Source organism: Cibotium barometz, chromosome 29 (assembly GCF_041138505.1).
Source record: "Cibotium barometz isolate CiBa-2024 chromosome 29, ASM4113850v1, whole genome shotgun sequence".
NCBI classification, from domain to species: Eukaryota; Viridiplantae; Streptophyta; class Polypodiopsida; order Cyatheales; family Cibotiaceae; genus Cibotium; species Cibotium barometz.
The window spans coordinates 4,604,504-4,621,802 of NC_141074.1; positions in this window are offsets into that span (position 1 = coordinate 4,604,504).

Below are 17,299 nucleotides of genomic sequence, written 5' to 3' on the forward strand. Positions count from 1 at the left end.
TTGCTTTTCCTTGTAGTGTCTCCCATCATTCTTTCATCATCAATCCTCCTTTCTTCCTCAGAAGCCATCTGTTCTTTGCCCTCAGTCTTTAATTGTTTTGAAGTCCTAGTTTCTCTATCATGAGTAATTGAATTTGTTAGATATATGTTCAATTTATTTAAAATGGAAAGAACTATCCTACGTACAGGAAATTTAATTGGTTAGAGACCAGTGTGGGTTGGTGGGAGGAATAAGAAACAATGGAAAGAACATTCCTATGTGCAAGAAATCTAATTGGTTAGATACCGGTGTTTGCTGGTGGTGGGAGGAACAAGCAACAATGGAAAGATGGCGTGTGTAGGACGAACCGACAACATGCAGTGTCTTATATTATGATGTCTTTCTATGCCTTTCATTTTGGCTAAAATACAATGCATTGCACTTGGGATAAGAATTTGAAATGGCTAGCATCACATCTACATCATACTCTTGTCCTACTACACCATGACCACCACTAGCAAACAATGGTTTAGTATGCGATATGATGGAAATACGGTGCGAGAAGATGTCTCGATAACATGCGATGTCGTATATTGCACCGTCTTTCCATTAATGGTGTTGCGAAAGGAGCAATGCATATGCTAAGGCGAAGAGTCACGTTGGTCAGGGTGGCAAGAGAGAGAAGGGAAGGCAGGTAAGCTATTTAGTACTCCAATGAGGCCTATCTCTAGAGACGACTAGAAAACCTTTCGTTCCAACTCGAGAATGCAATCTTTCAATTATCAGAACTCAAATGGAATATGAATCATCACGTAGCCTACCTAAGAGGGATATTTTGGAAATAGTCCATGGAAAAGCGGATTGGGGTATTAATGGTTGGCATGAAGGATATTTATCTAGTCATGTTGCTCAGGATGCCTAGGCTAGAAGATAGTGCTTAATGTTCTTTTCTAACAACATTTCTACATCCACATTTACTGCACATAACAAACAAATTCAAAACATAAGCGTACCTTTATCTTGATGGAAGAACGGTGCATAGGTGCAATTCTGATGCCTCAGGTATATTGATATCACGCCATGATTCTAGTGAGACCAATAGGAGCTGGTGTAGGTGAAGACCAATAGGAGAGAGCAATCAAAGTGGGTGCTGGTGGTGGTTTGAAGACCAATAGGAGATGGTGTAGGTGAAAAATAGCTGGTGTAGGTGAAGAATAAGTATAGGTCAACCAGAGTGCAAAAAAATTCAATGAACCTCATTTTTCCACGTACGGGTAAAAAATAATTCATCAGGCCTATGTCTAAAGTTGGGCCGAAAACCCTCCCTTCTAATTTGAGAATGCAATCTTTCAATTATCTTAACTCAAATGGAATATGAATCATCGCGTAGCTTGCCTAAGAGGGATATTTTGGAAATAGTCCATGGAAAAGAGGATTGGGATATTGATGTTTGACATGAAAGATATTTACCTAGTCACGTTGCTCACGATGCCTAGGCTAGAAGACGGTGCTTAATGTGCTCTTCTAACAACATTTTTGCATCAACATTTATTGCATACAAAAAACAAATTCGAAGCGTAAGCATACCTTTGGCCCGATGGAAGAACAACACATAGGTGCAATTCCGATGCCTTAGGTATATTGATATTGCGCCCGAATTCTAGTGAGACCATAGGAGCTAGTGTAGGTGAAGACCAAAAGGACAATAATCAAAGTGGGTCCTGATGGTAGTTTGAAGACCAATAGGATCGAGCTGTAGGTGAAGAACAAGTATAGATCAAATAGAGTGCAAAAAAGTCAATGGGCCTCGTCTTTCCACGTACGAGTAAAAGACAAATTATAATAATCGCTGCCTATTTATAGAACACATTGATTAGGCCACATGGCGTACGGACAACAGAATGGTATGATGACATGTGTATCCACATGTGGGAGTGTAAATGCACACGTGTATCTACACATGCAACGACCACACACGTGCATTCGCACTTTGGCATGTGGGTTCCCACATGTGGGTTATTTCACATGTGCGAGTCGCACGTGTGAATATGTGGCATCCGTATCATTGCCATGTGGCCTCACAGTGCTATAAATATCTGGTTAATTTAAAAAAAATTTACCTCCAAGCTGCTTGTTGCCACTAAGCTGCTCTCCCACCACTAAGTTTTCCCCTTAGCTGCCCTTTGCCCCAGAGCTGCCCTTTGCCCCAGAGAAAGTAGATCCTTTGCCCCAGCTGCCCGCGTATAAAGATAAAGCAATAGCATCAATCCGTTCATATTGGATTTCACAAATTATGTGGTGTTTCCAATGTACCCTCTCTGCCTTTAAACCACACAATTCTACCTGGTTGTCCCACCTGCACCCTCAGCTACACACGAGTGCATTTTTGCGTCCCGTATTTTTGTCCATCAACGGCGGTTAAAAAATGACACGAATAGGGGGATCTTGATCGATTGGATTGTAGTATTTGTGCCATCTTTCCAACACTCTCCTTAGCTACCAAAATCTTAGCTTACATTGTGTACTCCTATGCTACACCCTTCTAAGGTTATTTAGAGGTGCTGTTGACAACCAACACTCTCCTTAGCTACCGAAAGCTTAGCTTATATTCTATGCTCCTAAGCTACACCCTTCTAGGGTTATTTAGAGGTGTTGTTGACCACCAATTTCTACTTGGTTGTCCCATCCTTCTAGGGTTATTTAGAGGTGTTGGTGACAACCAGTTTTTACTTGGCTGTCCCACACACCCCCTCAGCCAGGAGAATTTTTGTGTCCCTCATGTTTCTCCATCAATGGTAGAAAAATGGCGCAAATAGGGGGATCCTGATTGATTGGATTTCAGTAATCGCATCGTCCTTCCAACACTCTCCTGAATTCTTAGCTTCTATTGTGTGCTCCTAAGCTACACCCTTATATGGTTATTTAGAGGTGCTATATTGGCTGGATCCAAAGTTTATTGCATAGAGATGGGTTTAAGTGATGATGGTGTTCTTGTGATAGAGGAAACACAAGCAGAGATATATTTTGACTTCCTACAGCTTGCAAGTGCACAAGATTTGTTTCAGTGCTATAGGGAATGCTTCCATGTAAGATTTGAAATGAGTTCAATGATTGAACACTTCAAGGAGTATTATGTAGAGGAAATGCAAGCTTTCTTTGTAGTGTGACAGATGATAGTGATGTTCATATTGAAGGTGTGAGGTTTGATCAACTTAGCATGTTGTCACAGACATCTTTAGAAAAGGCCAGATTGTAGAAAAAGTATGACATACTTCTTGACCATGTGAAAGTCACTATGGAGCATTGTAGATGACATAGTAGAAAATGCAGGTTTCTTCAACATCATGTGGCTTTCCTTTTCTATCTACATGCAAAATTAGGAATTGAGGATGTTGAAAAGAGTAGTCTTGACAGTTTTAGTGTCTAGCTTGTAGCATTTCTAGGAGACATTCAAAATCAAGAAGAAATGCATGATGTAGAAATGGTTGTGGATATAGAGTAAGAAGAAATAATGACCAGGAACTTTGATGTTATAGATTTTAAAGCAAGTATAATTCTTCCAAAGAAAAAGGATGTTCCTATAGAGGATTTAGAGAAGGAGATCCTTCTCCCATGCCTACCATCCTTCCCACTAAAGGACAATAGGAGTTTTATACTACTAACATACATCCATAAGCTCTTGAATAAAAGGGATGACTATTGTCTTGGTTTAATAGTAGATGGATATCAAGTTGCATCATATTTTTAAGATCCAAATGCCACTGATGAATTTTTAGTGCTTGATACAAAGCAGCACAGGTGACAATTTTATCGGTGCACCTAGAAATGTGCATAAGAAAGTTTGAAGAACAAGAAAATAGTATGATTCCCACAGAATAAGAATTTTTGACTATTCAAGAAAGCATGGGAATCTCTAATATGGGAAGGGAGCAACCCTACCCTCAATGCCCACAGCCCTCTATTTAAGAAGGTACCCTACCCTCAATGCCCACAGCCCTCTATTTAAGAAGGTACAGTCTCTAATATGGGTATTCAAATCAAGAACTGCCTTTACATATGCTGCATAATACAAAAAATACCCTACCCTCGATGCCCATAGCCCTAGTGGGGTGAGAAGTTATTAATCTAGTAGTAGTTAGAGGGCAATTTACTAGTGGGTATTTTAGTGGAGCCATATATCTTCTTCATGTGCCTCATCATTAGCCTTATTAAAAAAAGACTCTAATTAGGTCCATTCCCCTTGACGTACAAATTGGAGGATACTTTATGTGCTCCAAGGCAAAATCATTAAGTAAACATATTAAGCAGCTATTAGATTTTTTAAACATATTGGTATAACTTAATAATACCATGCGGGGTGTATTGTATGCTTTAATAAATTTTGAGGTATGAAAATATGTCATAAGCCTCTAACCAGTTGTATGTTTAGAACCATCCTTGGAATTAGAGTAGCTAGCTTGGAGGCCCTGTTAATGAATTTGTCTAGTTTCTCTATTGTCAGTATTGTGGGTTTTGGCTTAGCTTATTAAGAAAGATGTTGGAGTCAAACAAGTTGGCTAGTCAACACTTCGAAGATGTTTCCAGAATGCACAAACTCCAATGTCCTTCCATCCTGGGACATGACTCAATGCTTTGTCCCCTAATTTTGTATCATCCTCTTTAAACTTTAGCTATTCACATCTCTTATAGACCTTTCGTATAGGGGTTTTGAATATTTTTTCTTAACCTCTTTGGCCTTCTTAGTAGATGTTTGCATTTCTAGTTTTGCCTCTATGAGCTCACCTTAAGCTTGTATTACATTTGCATGTTCTTTTTACATATGTTCTCACAGATGCCTTACCACATCCTAGTGGGGCTTTTAAGCATATGCTCTTTTTCTTCTTATGCCCATACAAGCTTATCATGCAAGACTTTGTGCAATGTTCTTTTATGACTTATTGAGCATGGAACTTATTGAGTATTTCCCTTTGTTTTTGTCTACTTAGAGGGTGAGGCTTGTGATTCTAACTCCAAGAGCCTTTTATCATAGACCTCTACTTTTCCCTTGGTAAGGGTTAGCTTCTCTAGGATCATACCAAGCCATCCCTCTTCAATTTTAAGGTCATTTTTGAACTTCACATAGGGGTCTATGAGTTCTCTCTTGTTGTTTTGTAGCTGCCCTTGCATAACTTGAATATGAGCTCTCTTACGCATCAATGCCCTCTTCTCTTAAAGAAAACTTGGCACTAATTATCATGAAATAATTATCCTCTTTTAATTCTTTGATCTTGCAACAAACATGGCATTAAGTTTGCAATATCATGAGCATCTCCTCTACATTCTTCAATCTAGCTATAGATCAAGTTCCCAACTTAAAATATTGACTCACGTTTAGTAAAATTTCAACACAACCATGCTAAATACCTATCCGCTCACTGTAATTTTGTCATAATGTGTGGCTTTAATGTTCTTTGTTGCATCTTTCTATTCCTATGTAAAAGTAATCCATTTAAGTTAATATAAATCTTTTCTTGATAGTGAGTGTACTCTGTGAGGAAATATTGCTTGTAACATCAAGAAAATACACTTAAAATATGTTCCAAGGTATACAAAAATCTTATTTAACGTATTTAAGTGTAAGAGCATTATTATGTATACTTCTCTACTATGATTTATCACAAATAAAATTTATCATTAATGTAAATATTTTATCACAAATAAAATTTATCATTAATGTAAATATTTTATCACAAATAAAATCTAGCATTATGTATACTTGTATGCTATGTTCACAGAAAAAATCTAGCATTAAGGTAAATGTTATACATTATAAGTTAAAGCATAGAGCATTATCTACTTGAATGTATACTCTACTTGAATTCTTTTAATTACTACAAAACAATTGGAATGTTGATAAACAACTACAAACTAGTGAATTGAGAAAGTGTGGAGTAATCATTCACTCAACCACAATTGTTAAAAAGCTTTAAAATAGGCTAACAATTTATTCAATTGTTAGAAAGATTTGAAATTTAATACTAAATACTAGGATAACAATAACTAATAATAATATGACTTTGTGAGGGCACTCAGCTACATGGTGAGGTCATTGGGTGGTGATAGCATTGTAGCTATGGGGCTTTCCTTATTGTGGCATTAATTTCCTTTCCCTTCCATTTCATGGCAGTCTAGAACACTGGCACTAGTGTTTTTCCTTACATTTAAGAAAACTATGGGCTTACCTCCCAAATGTCATTTAACTCCTCCATGGTTTGCCAAGGTTCCCATGCATATTCCCTTTCTTATGGCAACTCTTCAATGATAATATGTATAATTGACATTATGTGAGGTTCTGGTGGTTGTTGTGGTAGGACATGGTGGTAGTATAGGCACTTGGGGTACTCTATACATTGACCTTTCTTGGTTTTGCACATATGAGAAATTTCCCCCTTGCCCAGGTGGTGTAGGTAAAGCTAAGTATTGTTGTGTAGAAGGAAACTAAGGTACTTGAGATACCTGTAGTTGTTTTTTCTAATGTGGATACCTACACATACTCGTATAATAGTTCCCAAGTTGCATACAATGCATGCAGTATATCAATGGGTGAGGCCTCAATGAAGGACACTTAATTCTCCTGTGATTTTGTCAACATATTGTACACCATACCAACTATCATTGGGGATATAGATGTTGGTTCATGGGCACATCCTTCACCTCCTTTAGCTTTATCATATCTAGAAGCACACTGCTTAACTCATCTAAGGTCATTGTCTTTCCCAGGTTGCCATGCTTGTTTGGCTCACACATGCGACATAGATATCATAGGTGAAAGATTTAGCATAATTCAGTTGTGGTAACTCAAGCATGTTATCCTTCGATTCGATGGATAATTTGCAACAATAATCAAGCGATGTTGGCTTAGCCAATAATTAGCCATGCATTGTTCACGTCCTCCATAGACCTATGTTCAAGTCACAACATAATACCTCATTATCATCGTATACAGAATCAACTTCACAAATCTATGTGTTGTTCATGTCCTCGGAGGGGCGGGGTATTAACCCCCTATGTACCACATGCATTCAAGGGGTATTAAAAAAACCCCTACCTTTTTACGATTTTTTTAATTTTAAAAACACTCCTTCTATAAGACTTTTTACTATAAAAGTACCCCTTTTGTACCAAGATTTTCATCGTTTTAATTAAAATCCCCTTATGTATGTAAATTTTCTATAAATCCACAAGAGAAAAAATCCCCTTCTATTGAACTCACGTGCTACCTTACATATTTTTGAGTGACCCCCCCCCGGCGGGTGGAGTTCATGTCATAACATAATGCCTCATTTTTTCCACATACCACAATCAACTTCATAAATCTGCACGTTGCAACTATTGTTGGATTGTATATTCTCTTTTCTAAGCTCTAATCCACAACAAAAGCTATTGCCTTTGTTTCTACTACAATGTGTCAAAAGACTCATGAATGGAAGAAAAGAAAGTTACAACATATGTGTGAATATTGTTTATTGCTCACCTTGAAACTTTTGTTCTTTTTCATATATGTTGGGTTTAACATACCATGTCACTATCCTCTAACCACAAGATTATTACCTTCTCACCCCCCCAATGCTAACTCATCTACCCATAATTTCAATAAAATTTTTTATTCTCATCCACATTGGACTCTCCCAATAACCCTCTCGACCCCCAAGGAAATAGTGAAAATTCCTCTCAATGTTGTATATCCATTATAGAATGTTCTAACAACATGAAGATATCATCTATATAGTTAATTGTTTGTTGAAGTCAAAACTCATGTGCAAATAATTATTGGAGATCACTTCATCATTCAACATGCCAGCTCGACAAGGATATACCCAAGAAACCATGGATGCCATATACAATTAGAGCTCAACATTTAGAATGACACAAGATGATGTTCATGGGTAAGAGAAGACACCTTATGGAAAAATGTATCCAAGCATACAAGGTTAGCCACCAGCAACCACCCTTGGTTATAGGATTTATTAGAAGTATACTTGGTGACCTACATTATTGTGCACAACTATAAGATATAAAAGTAGAAGCATCATGTTCATACAAGAGGAGCATATGTAAGTAGCCTATGATGGTGGGAACCTCCCACTAACTAATGTAGTTGGCATTTAGCCTACATGGTGTATCAAGTTCTTATGTATAGAATAATATGCAATAATATATGTGCATGAGATCCCATTCTTGAAATCATACATTTGGACCAAATATAAAGAACCAAGACTAGGAAAGTTGGAGCCAAATATATAGAGCCAAGACTAGGAAAGTTGGAAAGATTTCAAGTAGATGTGGATTGCCAAAGAAGTTGTGAATCAAAAGGATAGATTAGTTCTCATGTATTTCATTTACGTTAGCACCATGCACATGTTGGAGATAACTTGAGAGTAACCTTTTTCATACAACATACCAAATTAGAACTTAGTGTATATATAGGATCATCATCATATATATAGCATCTTTTGGAAGTGTATACAATCATATGTATAGAAGAATATGCAAGAATACATGTGCATGAGATCCCATTCTCAAAATCATCCATTTGTACCAAATAAATAGAGCCAAGACTAGGAAATTTGGCATCCTCTTGGTGCTTCCTCTTGGTGGATTGCCAAAGAAGTTGTGAATCAAAAGGATAGAGTAGTTCTCATGTATTTCCTTTACGTTAGCACCATGCACATGTGGGAGATATGTGAGTAACCTTTTGCATACAACATACCAAATTAGATCTTAGTGTATATATAGGATCATCATCATATATATAACATCTATTGGTAGTGTGTACAATCAATTGGGGTCTCATGTCTCTTCTCTCGCTCTTGTCTATTGTGTACTTTCACGACTCTTGTCTCTCTTGTCAATAGTGTGTTTTGCATGAGTATCCATGTACTTAGGGTTAAATTAAAACAAACTTCCACATTACATGTAGCATCAAGGAAACCATAGAGATCTTTAGTAATGCATTGGAGGAAGAGGGACTCATCAACCAGAAGAAGCAAGCATTTGCATCAGAAAAGGGATCTATAATAACTTGGGCATATGTATGGGTAAATTGTAATACTATGGAAATAATGTAGATACACTAATTAAAATAACAACCATGAAAAAAATGGGCATGGGTGCGCCCTAGTGACTACGAAAGCCCATGGTAAGCCCCCATTCAAGAGGGAAAGGAAGGGTGATAAGGGCCTTGACAACCCCTTTCCTTGGTAAGATAATATTTAGGGGTTGTCACATGGGGCATAATCACATGATCCTTAACCCTAAACCTTATGTGAATCTCCAAGTAGCATGTCACATTAACCATTTACCCTAGGGCTCCAGATGGGCATTAGTTTCCATGCTAGGAATGATACCCTCCTTTTTTATGGGCCTTGATCATGTTATGAGCTCAAGTCCAAGGGAGAACTTGTCAGGTCGTCCCATCTAGTTAATGGTTATGCAGGTTATGCTTGTGGAAGAACCGATGGTGCCATCTAGTTTAGGTTCATGTCTTGTGCTCATGGGCCGGCCAAGACTTTGTAAACCATCTTTTCAAGATATATAATGTTGTATGTACCAACTACTCACTTATTAGACTGTGTACATGTGTAAAGATGTTTGCAAGGCACGTACTTTTTGCCCTTATCCATCCTAAACTTAAAACATTAACAATTGCATGATGGGAATGCATAAATTTTCACCTTGTATGCTTTCCCACAAGCCTCACTTCCTGAGGTTGATACTAACTCCATCGTTAGCTACGCCATCTCGGCTATCAAGTTGGCATGTGTCGAACACTAGGGAAAGGTAGGTAAAAAAACATGATGGTCGACAAATTGGTGTTGGCCATCCTAGAAAAAGTCAAGGTAAAAGGAGGCAAGAGAACCTCCAAACAAAGCACATCTCTATCCAAGAGATCTAGTCTGGTGTTCGATTTGTAGACAGAACCACACGAGCACGGAGTGTCCTCATCTGCGACCTATACCACTAGTCTATTATGCATATTGCAAACACTTTAGGGGGGCCACAATACCAAGAAGAATACAAGGGAGAAGATAATCTTGAGCTCCTTGTTTCAAGCGGGTTAGAGAACGCAGTTTCTCTAGAGATTTTGGTGGACTTAATAGAGCCACCAAAGATACCACATGAACCTGAAAAGATTCTAGGGTATCGTGACAGACAAACCTGACATAAAGTGTACCAGGAGGTACTTGTTAAATGGACAGACAGGGATGAGGAGGCAGCAACTTGGGAACACCGTAGTGACTCATGTAGTCCAGTTCACACTATGAACCGATGTTATAGTAGGAGAGTACTTTTCCTTATAGTATGTATTTTTATCTCTTTATGTTTATGGTTATAGTGAAGAGAGAGAATAGACAAAAATTCAAATATCCATCTCGATTGTGTGCTTGTCTACTCGTGTGTGTGTGTGTGTTCCACGTTCTCATTTGAATGACATTCCTTTCAATAACTTGACACTGAAGGCTAGTAGCCAGGATCATCTTTGAGTCGATATCTTTTGTTACAACCCTTGAAACAACAACCTTTTTACCTCCACAATGTGTTGGCCTGGCATCTATACCATGTAAGTCTCCCGCTTCCCCCTCCATTGTGTCATGGGTAGTTCCAACAGTCCTTTGCCTTGAAGGAGCAATATTCAATAAAGCAAACCTTACGTCCCATAAACCTTCAATCTCTACCCTCATAAGATTCGTGCCTTGTGTCAGTGGCCACTCTGTCAGCCTAGAAGCAGGCTTCTCAATGACTATATCACAAAGTTCTCTTGTGTGATGCACATTGTCACGACAAAACTACACAATCTTCTTTCAAACACCACCTATAAATCGAATGAGTCCCTCAAATCATGCTGTGGGTACACCCACCAAACCACCTCTCCCTTTCCAATCAATATCCTTGTCACATTTCCTACCCTCTCCGAGTAGATAACCTAGACATCTTGCTCCGCACCCTAGCTTAGTCTATCTAATGGCCCACTTGGTTGGGTGAATAATCATCTCAACTCTTTGACTTCTGTTAGTGGTCGCCTTAGCGGATTGTCTATGGGCACCTCTATGGACCAGTCGAGTAAAATATTAATATTCAGGACGATGAGAGTCTATTTTCTTGATGGGTTGTCCAATGCCTCCTACTCGCTTTCTACGTACTATTCTAACATCACTATATGTAGAAGCTCTCCTCTTTGTTGCATTGAGCTCCACGACTGCTTCATTGGTGAGGTAAATTACTGTCCAAGGTGCAGGTAGACCCTATAGAAGCTCTCCTTTTTCTTTAGCTTCTCAACACCAGGCCCTATACCCTGGTGTCCACCTTTCAAATGAGCATCATATCTTGCACTTTGCAGCAAGTAGTGAGGTCATTCTCATAGGCATCAAATAGTGTAATGTATTTCACACCATCATTTACTGCTACCTAGCTTCCATGAACAGACTCTGCTAGATTAGCCCAGGGCACCAAAAACTTGTCATTGTATTTCATAGCCTCCAAAAAAAAAAACTCATAAAGTACACATGCATGTTTATCAAACAATAATCTGAATGCATAGCAACTTGTGTCAATACCTCAACCATGTCCCAGTGTGCTACTCTAGGATGCCACCACTCAAGCCATGTTTCCAACATGGTTATCTTTGATTTGTCCAAATGCCCGCTCCTTAGCCAATTTCTCAAACCATCAAGTTCAAATTTTGTAGCCTGTCTGATGGTGCACCTTTCCATTGCTGGCATTTGAATTTGAACTTCTCTTGCAAATGGGGTGAAATATATGCAATTACATGTTTGTGAAGACTTTGTTCCCAATGGATTAAAGAGCAAGAGCACTCTCTTCCTTTCATCTCCTTGTCCGGGCCACCATTAAACATTGTTCTTACTACACGCCAATTTGCTTGAGCTTCATCTCCTATAAACCCCCTAAATTGTGCCTTTTTATATCCTTATCACTCCATGAATCGGTTAAGAAGATCCCAAAACAATGTTTATGCTTCATTGTCCTCTATTTTGAATTCCCCAATGTGGCTATTGTTTGCATCTCTTGGAGAAAAGGTTGTAAATATGGCATGCCATTGTTAACCAATCTCTCATTCTCTTCACAAAGTCATAAAACATCCAACGAAATCCTAGTTCTCCCTTAGGTCTCATTTTGTTTACTAGTTCAACTCCATTTCCAGGCCCTTAAGAAGACAGCTTGAAAACATGACATCTTTGGAATAAGAAAAGGGCTATTTTTGTCACAATCCAATGGAGGATGGGATAGAGACATCAACTTGAGAATCAATAATATGAGATTCATTGGTGAAAAAGGGAAAAGATGTTAGAATGGTTTGTGAATCATCAGGTCCATCAATGAACCATTCACCACCCATAGTATGCTCATCAAAAATTGCATCGCGGCTTAAAGTGACCTTCTTAGAGATAGGATCATAAAACTTATAGCCTTTGGCATTATCAAGATACCCAATGAAAAAGACCTTCTTAGCAGGAGGATCAATCTTTGTTCATGTCTCTTTAGGGACATGAATATAGGCAATGCAACCAGAGACACGTAAATGAGAGAAAGAGTGTGTTGTACCTGTCCAATGTGTAATGGAAATATTACCAGAAGGAGAATTTGTAGGTAAATAATTTTGAGCATAAACTATCATAAGAACTGCCTCTGCCCAAAACATCTTTGATAGAGCGGCTTGAATAAGAAGACACCTCATGGCATTGATAATGGTCCCATTTTTGTGCTCAGCAACTCCATTATTTTGCTAAGGAGAATAGGGGATAGTAAGTTCATGATGAATGCCATTAACATCACAATATTCTTCAAAATCATTGGATATGTATTCTCCACCATTGTCACTTCGTATAGTTTTGATAGCCCGACCAATTTGAAGTTCAACACGTTTGCGGTATTGTTGAAATACACTGAGAACTTTTGATTTATGTCGTAGAAGAAAAACGTGTGTAAATCGAGAAAAATCATCAATAAATGTAAGGAAATAGTGGAATTTGGAGTAGGATGGAGGAATGGACCACAAATGTCAGTATGAATAAGCTATAATAGATCTTGAGAGTGATGAGAAGTGGAAGAAATAAAAGGTTTTCAGTGATGTTTTCCTAAAGCACAATGTTCACAAACACCAAGAGTTGAACAAGGCTTTAGTTAAAGACCACGCACTAATTCAAAACGATATAAATCAAGAATTTTTGAGAAGTTGGCATGGGCAAGTCAAGAATGCCAGAGTTTGCTATCACGATTGCTAGGTGAAGTCACAACATTAGCTACATCATGTGTTAATAAATAGATTACCTCGACGAGGTGCACTTGCCATGGTATGTCCATCCTTCTCAAGTCGACATTGAGTATGGTCAAAACCAAGAAATAAACCAAGATCCACAAGACAAGAAACTAATAAAAGATTGCCTTCAAGATCAGGAACATGTAAAACACCTTGCAAAATTCGAGTAAAGGAGTGTGTTCCCAAGTAAAGATCACCAATACCCATAACTTGACATGTAGTATCATAAGAAAGATAAACCATCTTCTTGATTGGTAAGGTATGATAATTATGAAGCCATTGAGCCTCATATGTCATGTTACCAGTGGCACCAAAATCCACTATAAATGTAGCACCATCAAGAATATGAAGCACTTGATTTGATGAAATATGGTGGTGAACACAATTCACCTTCTCGTGAGATCAATATCATCATGAAAGTTATCGATAACATAAGCTTGATTATGTTCATCATCATATTGTTTCTTTAGACATTGATATAAGTGGTATGATTTGTACGACCACAATATGTACATGCCGTAGGTGGACTTGTGGTTGGTCTCTTATTAGATCGAGATAACCCATGTTCATCATATAATCTGGCAAAACAATGAGATTCATAATGTCAATTTTTGTGATAATAATTGTAATACCTCCTAGAACCATATTGTCGATTAGAGCGTCCTCCACGAGAAAAGAGATTTCCACCACACAAGGGAACCGTGACGCTTTTTGGAGGTAAGAAGAGCAGCTTCAAAAGAATCTGAGTGATGTGTAAGAAGAGCATCTGCAGAGGCCTCTGTACATCCTTCATGACGTTGTGAATATTAAATAAGAGATATGCAAGCACTATCAAAATCGATACCATCTTTGTTAGAAAGAATCGTGATAATATTATCATATTTTTTATCTTTGATAGTGTGAAAAAGCTGGGCAAAAAGTTGAGGTCGTACAATAGGAGCACCAACACAACAAGTTGATTAACAACTTCTTTGAATGATTCAATATGAGAAGTCATAGAGGTAGAAACTTTGTAATCTAACCCATCCAACATATTACGCAGATAAAGAATTTCGGTGATAGATTTCTTCTCAAAAGTAGAAATAAGATATTTCCAAAAATCGTTGGAAGTAGGAGGACTAAATACATCCAACATAAGAGAATCATGAAGAGCAGACAAAATATACCGTAAGCAGCCTTATCTTTCTTTGTCCATTCGGATGAAAGTATTTGCCAATCAATAAATAACTTCCCATTAGTAATAGGTGAACCAGCAACATCAATTGGGCGCTGAGGACATGTAGAATATCTAAATATAATGTCAGAAAGATCGTCACCTTAAAGAATCAAAGTCATCTTTGCCTTCCAACTAGAAAAACCATGACCTTGAGAAATAGGAATAGAACCCTGACCAAAAGAATAACCTTTAATAAGAGCAATATTCACCATGGAGAGAGCGCGATGAAGATAAAAAATGTGTGAATAATAAAAGGTAAGAAAAACGAACATCACCAAAATAGTAGTGTTAATGCTTTTCGAGACACAAATAATATATGAGGCTAAAAAAAGCCTTGATAATAAAAATGAACTTCACCAAAATAGTAGTATTAATGCTTTTCGGGACAGAAAGAATAATATGTAAAAAAATAGGAAAAAGTGCCCAAAGCATATATGTAAAAGGGCATACGGTTGCCGAAAATAGCGATCCAAGGCAAAAATAATCAGTGAAAAAGCTCAAGAAACTTCTGCATGATGGTGCATTCAGAACATGAAAAAATTGCAGTAAAACAATCATAACTTTGGCCCTGTAACTCTGTTTTCAAAGATTTTTGATTTAAAATCGAGGGCACTTTGTCCACGAAATCTTCAAATGCGGATCAGAAAGCCCTCAAAAAGTTCTAGCAAACTTAGGGGCTCAAAATCTTGCAACTTGTTTCAATACACAACAAGGACAAAATTGATGTTTCATGCAAAATCATAGATACTTACACAGATAAACATAGATTATTACTAAAAGAAACCTACAAAATCCATAAATTATTAAAAAAAGAAACGTCCAAATTGTTCAAACCAATATTCTTCGTTGTTGAAAGGGTAACTCGCTCTGATACCATGTTGACAAATACGATAAACAGCAAAAGAGAAAGAGAGGTACATGCGACATCGCTCCTAAAGTGATGTATATTATTGATAGTAAATAGGTATATATAGGTGAGATCTAGGTCAAGCTAGGGTGAGCTATACATAGTCTAACATATGGGTCCTCTTAGGGTGCTTTCACGTTTGTTTACAGAATATATATGACTAGAGGGGTCCTCTATTTATGCTTTCAGGTTTATTTATAGCTTGAAATCGGATCCATTGACGAGGACAAAGACAATAGATGATGAGATTGAAAGATGGGCTACTAGAAGCTCATATGGTTGTTGGTAACACCTTCAATTTGGCAAATTTGACTCGCTTTCCATGGCACAACAAAGTGTAGTCCTATGGTTGGGCACATTAATTACTAGCACGTTATTAATTTGATATACTAATAGGCATGGCAAGGAAGAACTCAAGTGTCTCCCCAAATGTCGTCACGTGAAACGAGAAATCATTTAAATTGGTAGTTTTGTCCTCTTCACTTGCAAAGTATACACTATATTAATTTGATTCACATGAAGGGGTTATTAAATGGGTGTGGATACATGGTTATTGCAGGATGGAAGTAATCTTCAGCCATTCTGAAACCTTCGTTCTAAACGTAAGAAAACTAACTACTTCTAAACTCATCTTGATGTCTCACACGTACTAAATTGATTCATGTATAAAAATGTTTTGTAATGTTTCAAACATGAGAAATTAATTTTTGTGTGTATGAAGAGCAGGGATTTAATATTCACGTGATCACAAGATTTTTTGTGATAATAACACATGTGAACAAGTTATTCACATATTCTCATGTTACCGTTCACAAAATAACAAGCCACTTGCTATTTGGGAACCTCTTAAAAGCTTGGCTACACATGGGAATAAGTTATTCACATGTTCTCATGTTACCGTTCACAAAATAACAGGCCACTTGCCATTTGGGAACCCCTTAAAAGCTTGGCTACACATGGGAATAAGCTATTCACATATTCTCATGTTACCATCTTCACATAATAGCAGGTTAGTGGCCACCTAAGAAGATTTTTTATGCCCGACAAAGATAATTTTTTTAGGCCCTTGTGAAAGCTTTGTGAATATAACATGTGATCACAAGATTTTTTGTGTTATTAACATATGTTATTAACATGTTCACATGTTCTCGTTTACGTCAATGAAATCCCTCATGAAGAGGCTTTAACATGTAATTTCAAATGAACGTCAACAAACAATACTTTGAAAGATTGTTTCATATGTATTTTCCAAAAAGAAAAACGAATTCTTAACTTTAAAGATAGCTCGTCAATGATCAATTGTTTCATATGCATTTTTCAAAAAGAGAAACGAATTCTTATCTTTAGAGGTAGCTCTTCAATGACCAAGTCTACTTAGAAGCATCTTTCTAGAAGAGCAATGGTCAATTCTTCACTTTAAAGCCAGGTAGTTCTAGAAGAGCAATGGTTAAGGAACCACCTTTTTAGAGGTGAAGAGGTCAAACGTCTACACCAGGAAGGATCTTTTTAGAAGATGACTAGAAGTCAAAAAAGGGAGGCCAAAATTTCCACGGTGGGTGTTTATTGGCTTGGGGTCTCAAAGGTACTTCAATGGTTCTAGATTAAAAAAGGCAAAAAAATCTAGAGGCTGAGTTTTTCCAGCATTCAATTTTTTTTTGGTTTTCAATATAATTCTCATTCTGGCGACAAACAAGAGAGGAAATTTTCAAACCTATGTTGGAATTCAAATTTTGAAAGCTACAAGGTACCTAGGCCTTAACCAATTTTCAAAGGTGGTTCACAGGCGCGCGACTTCCCAAGGAGTTCTCTCTCTCTCTTTCACACAGACTCACGAGTCACGACTTACGAGTACATATAAAGAGACACCGATACTCTACACACT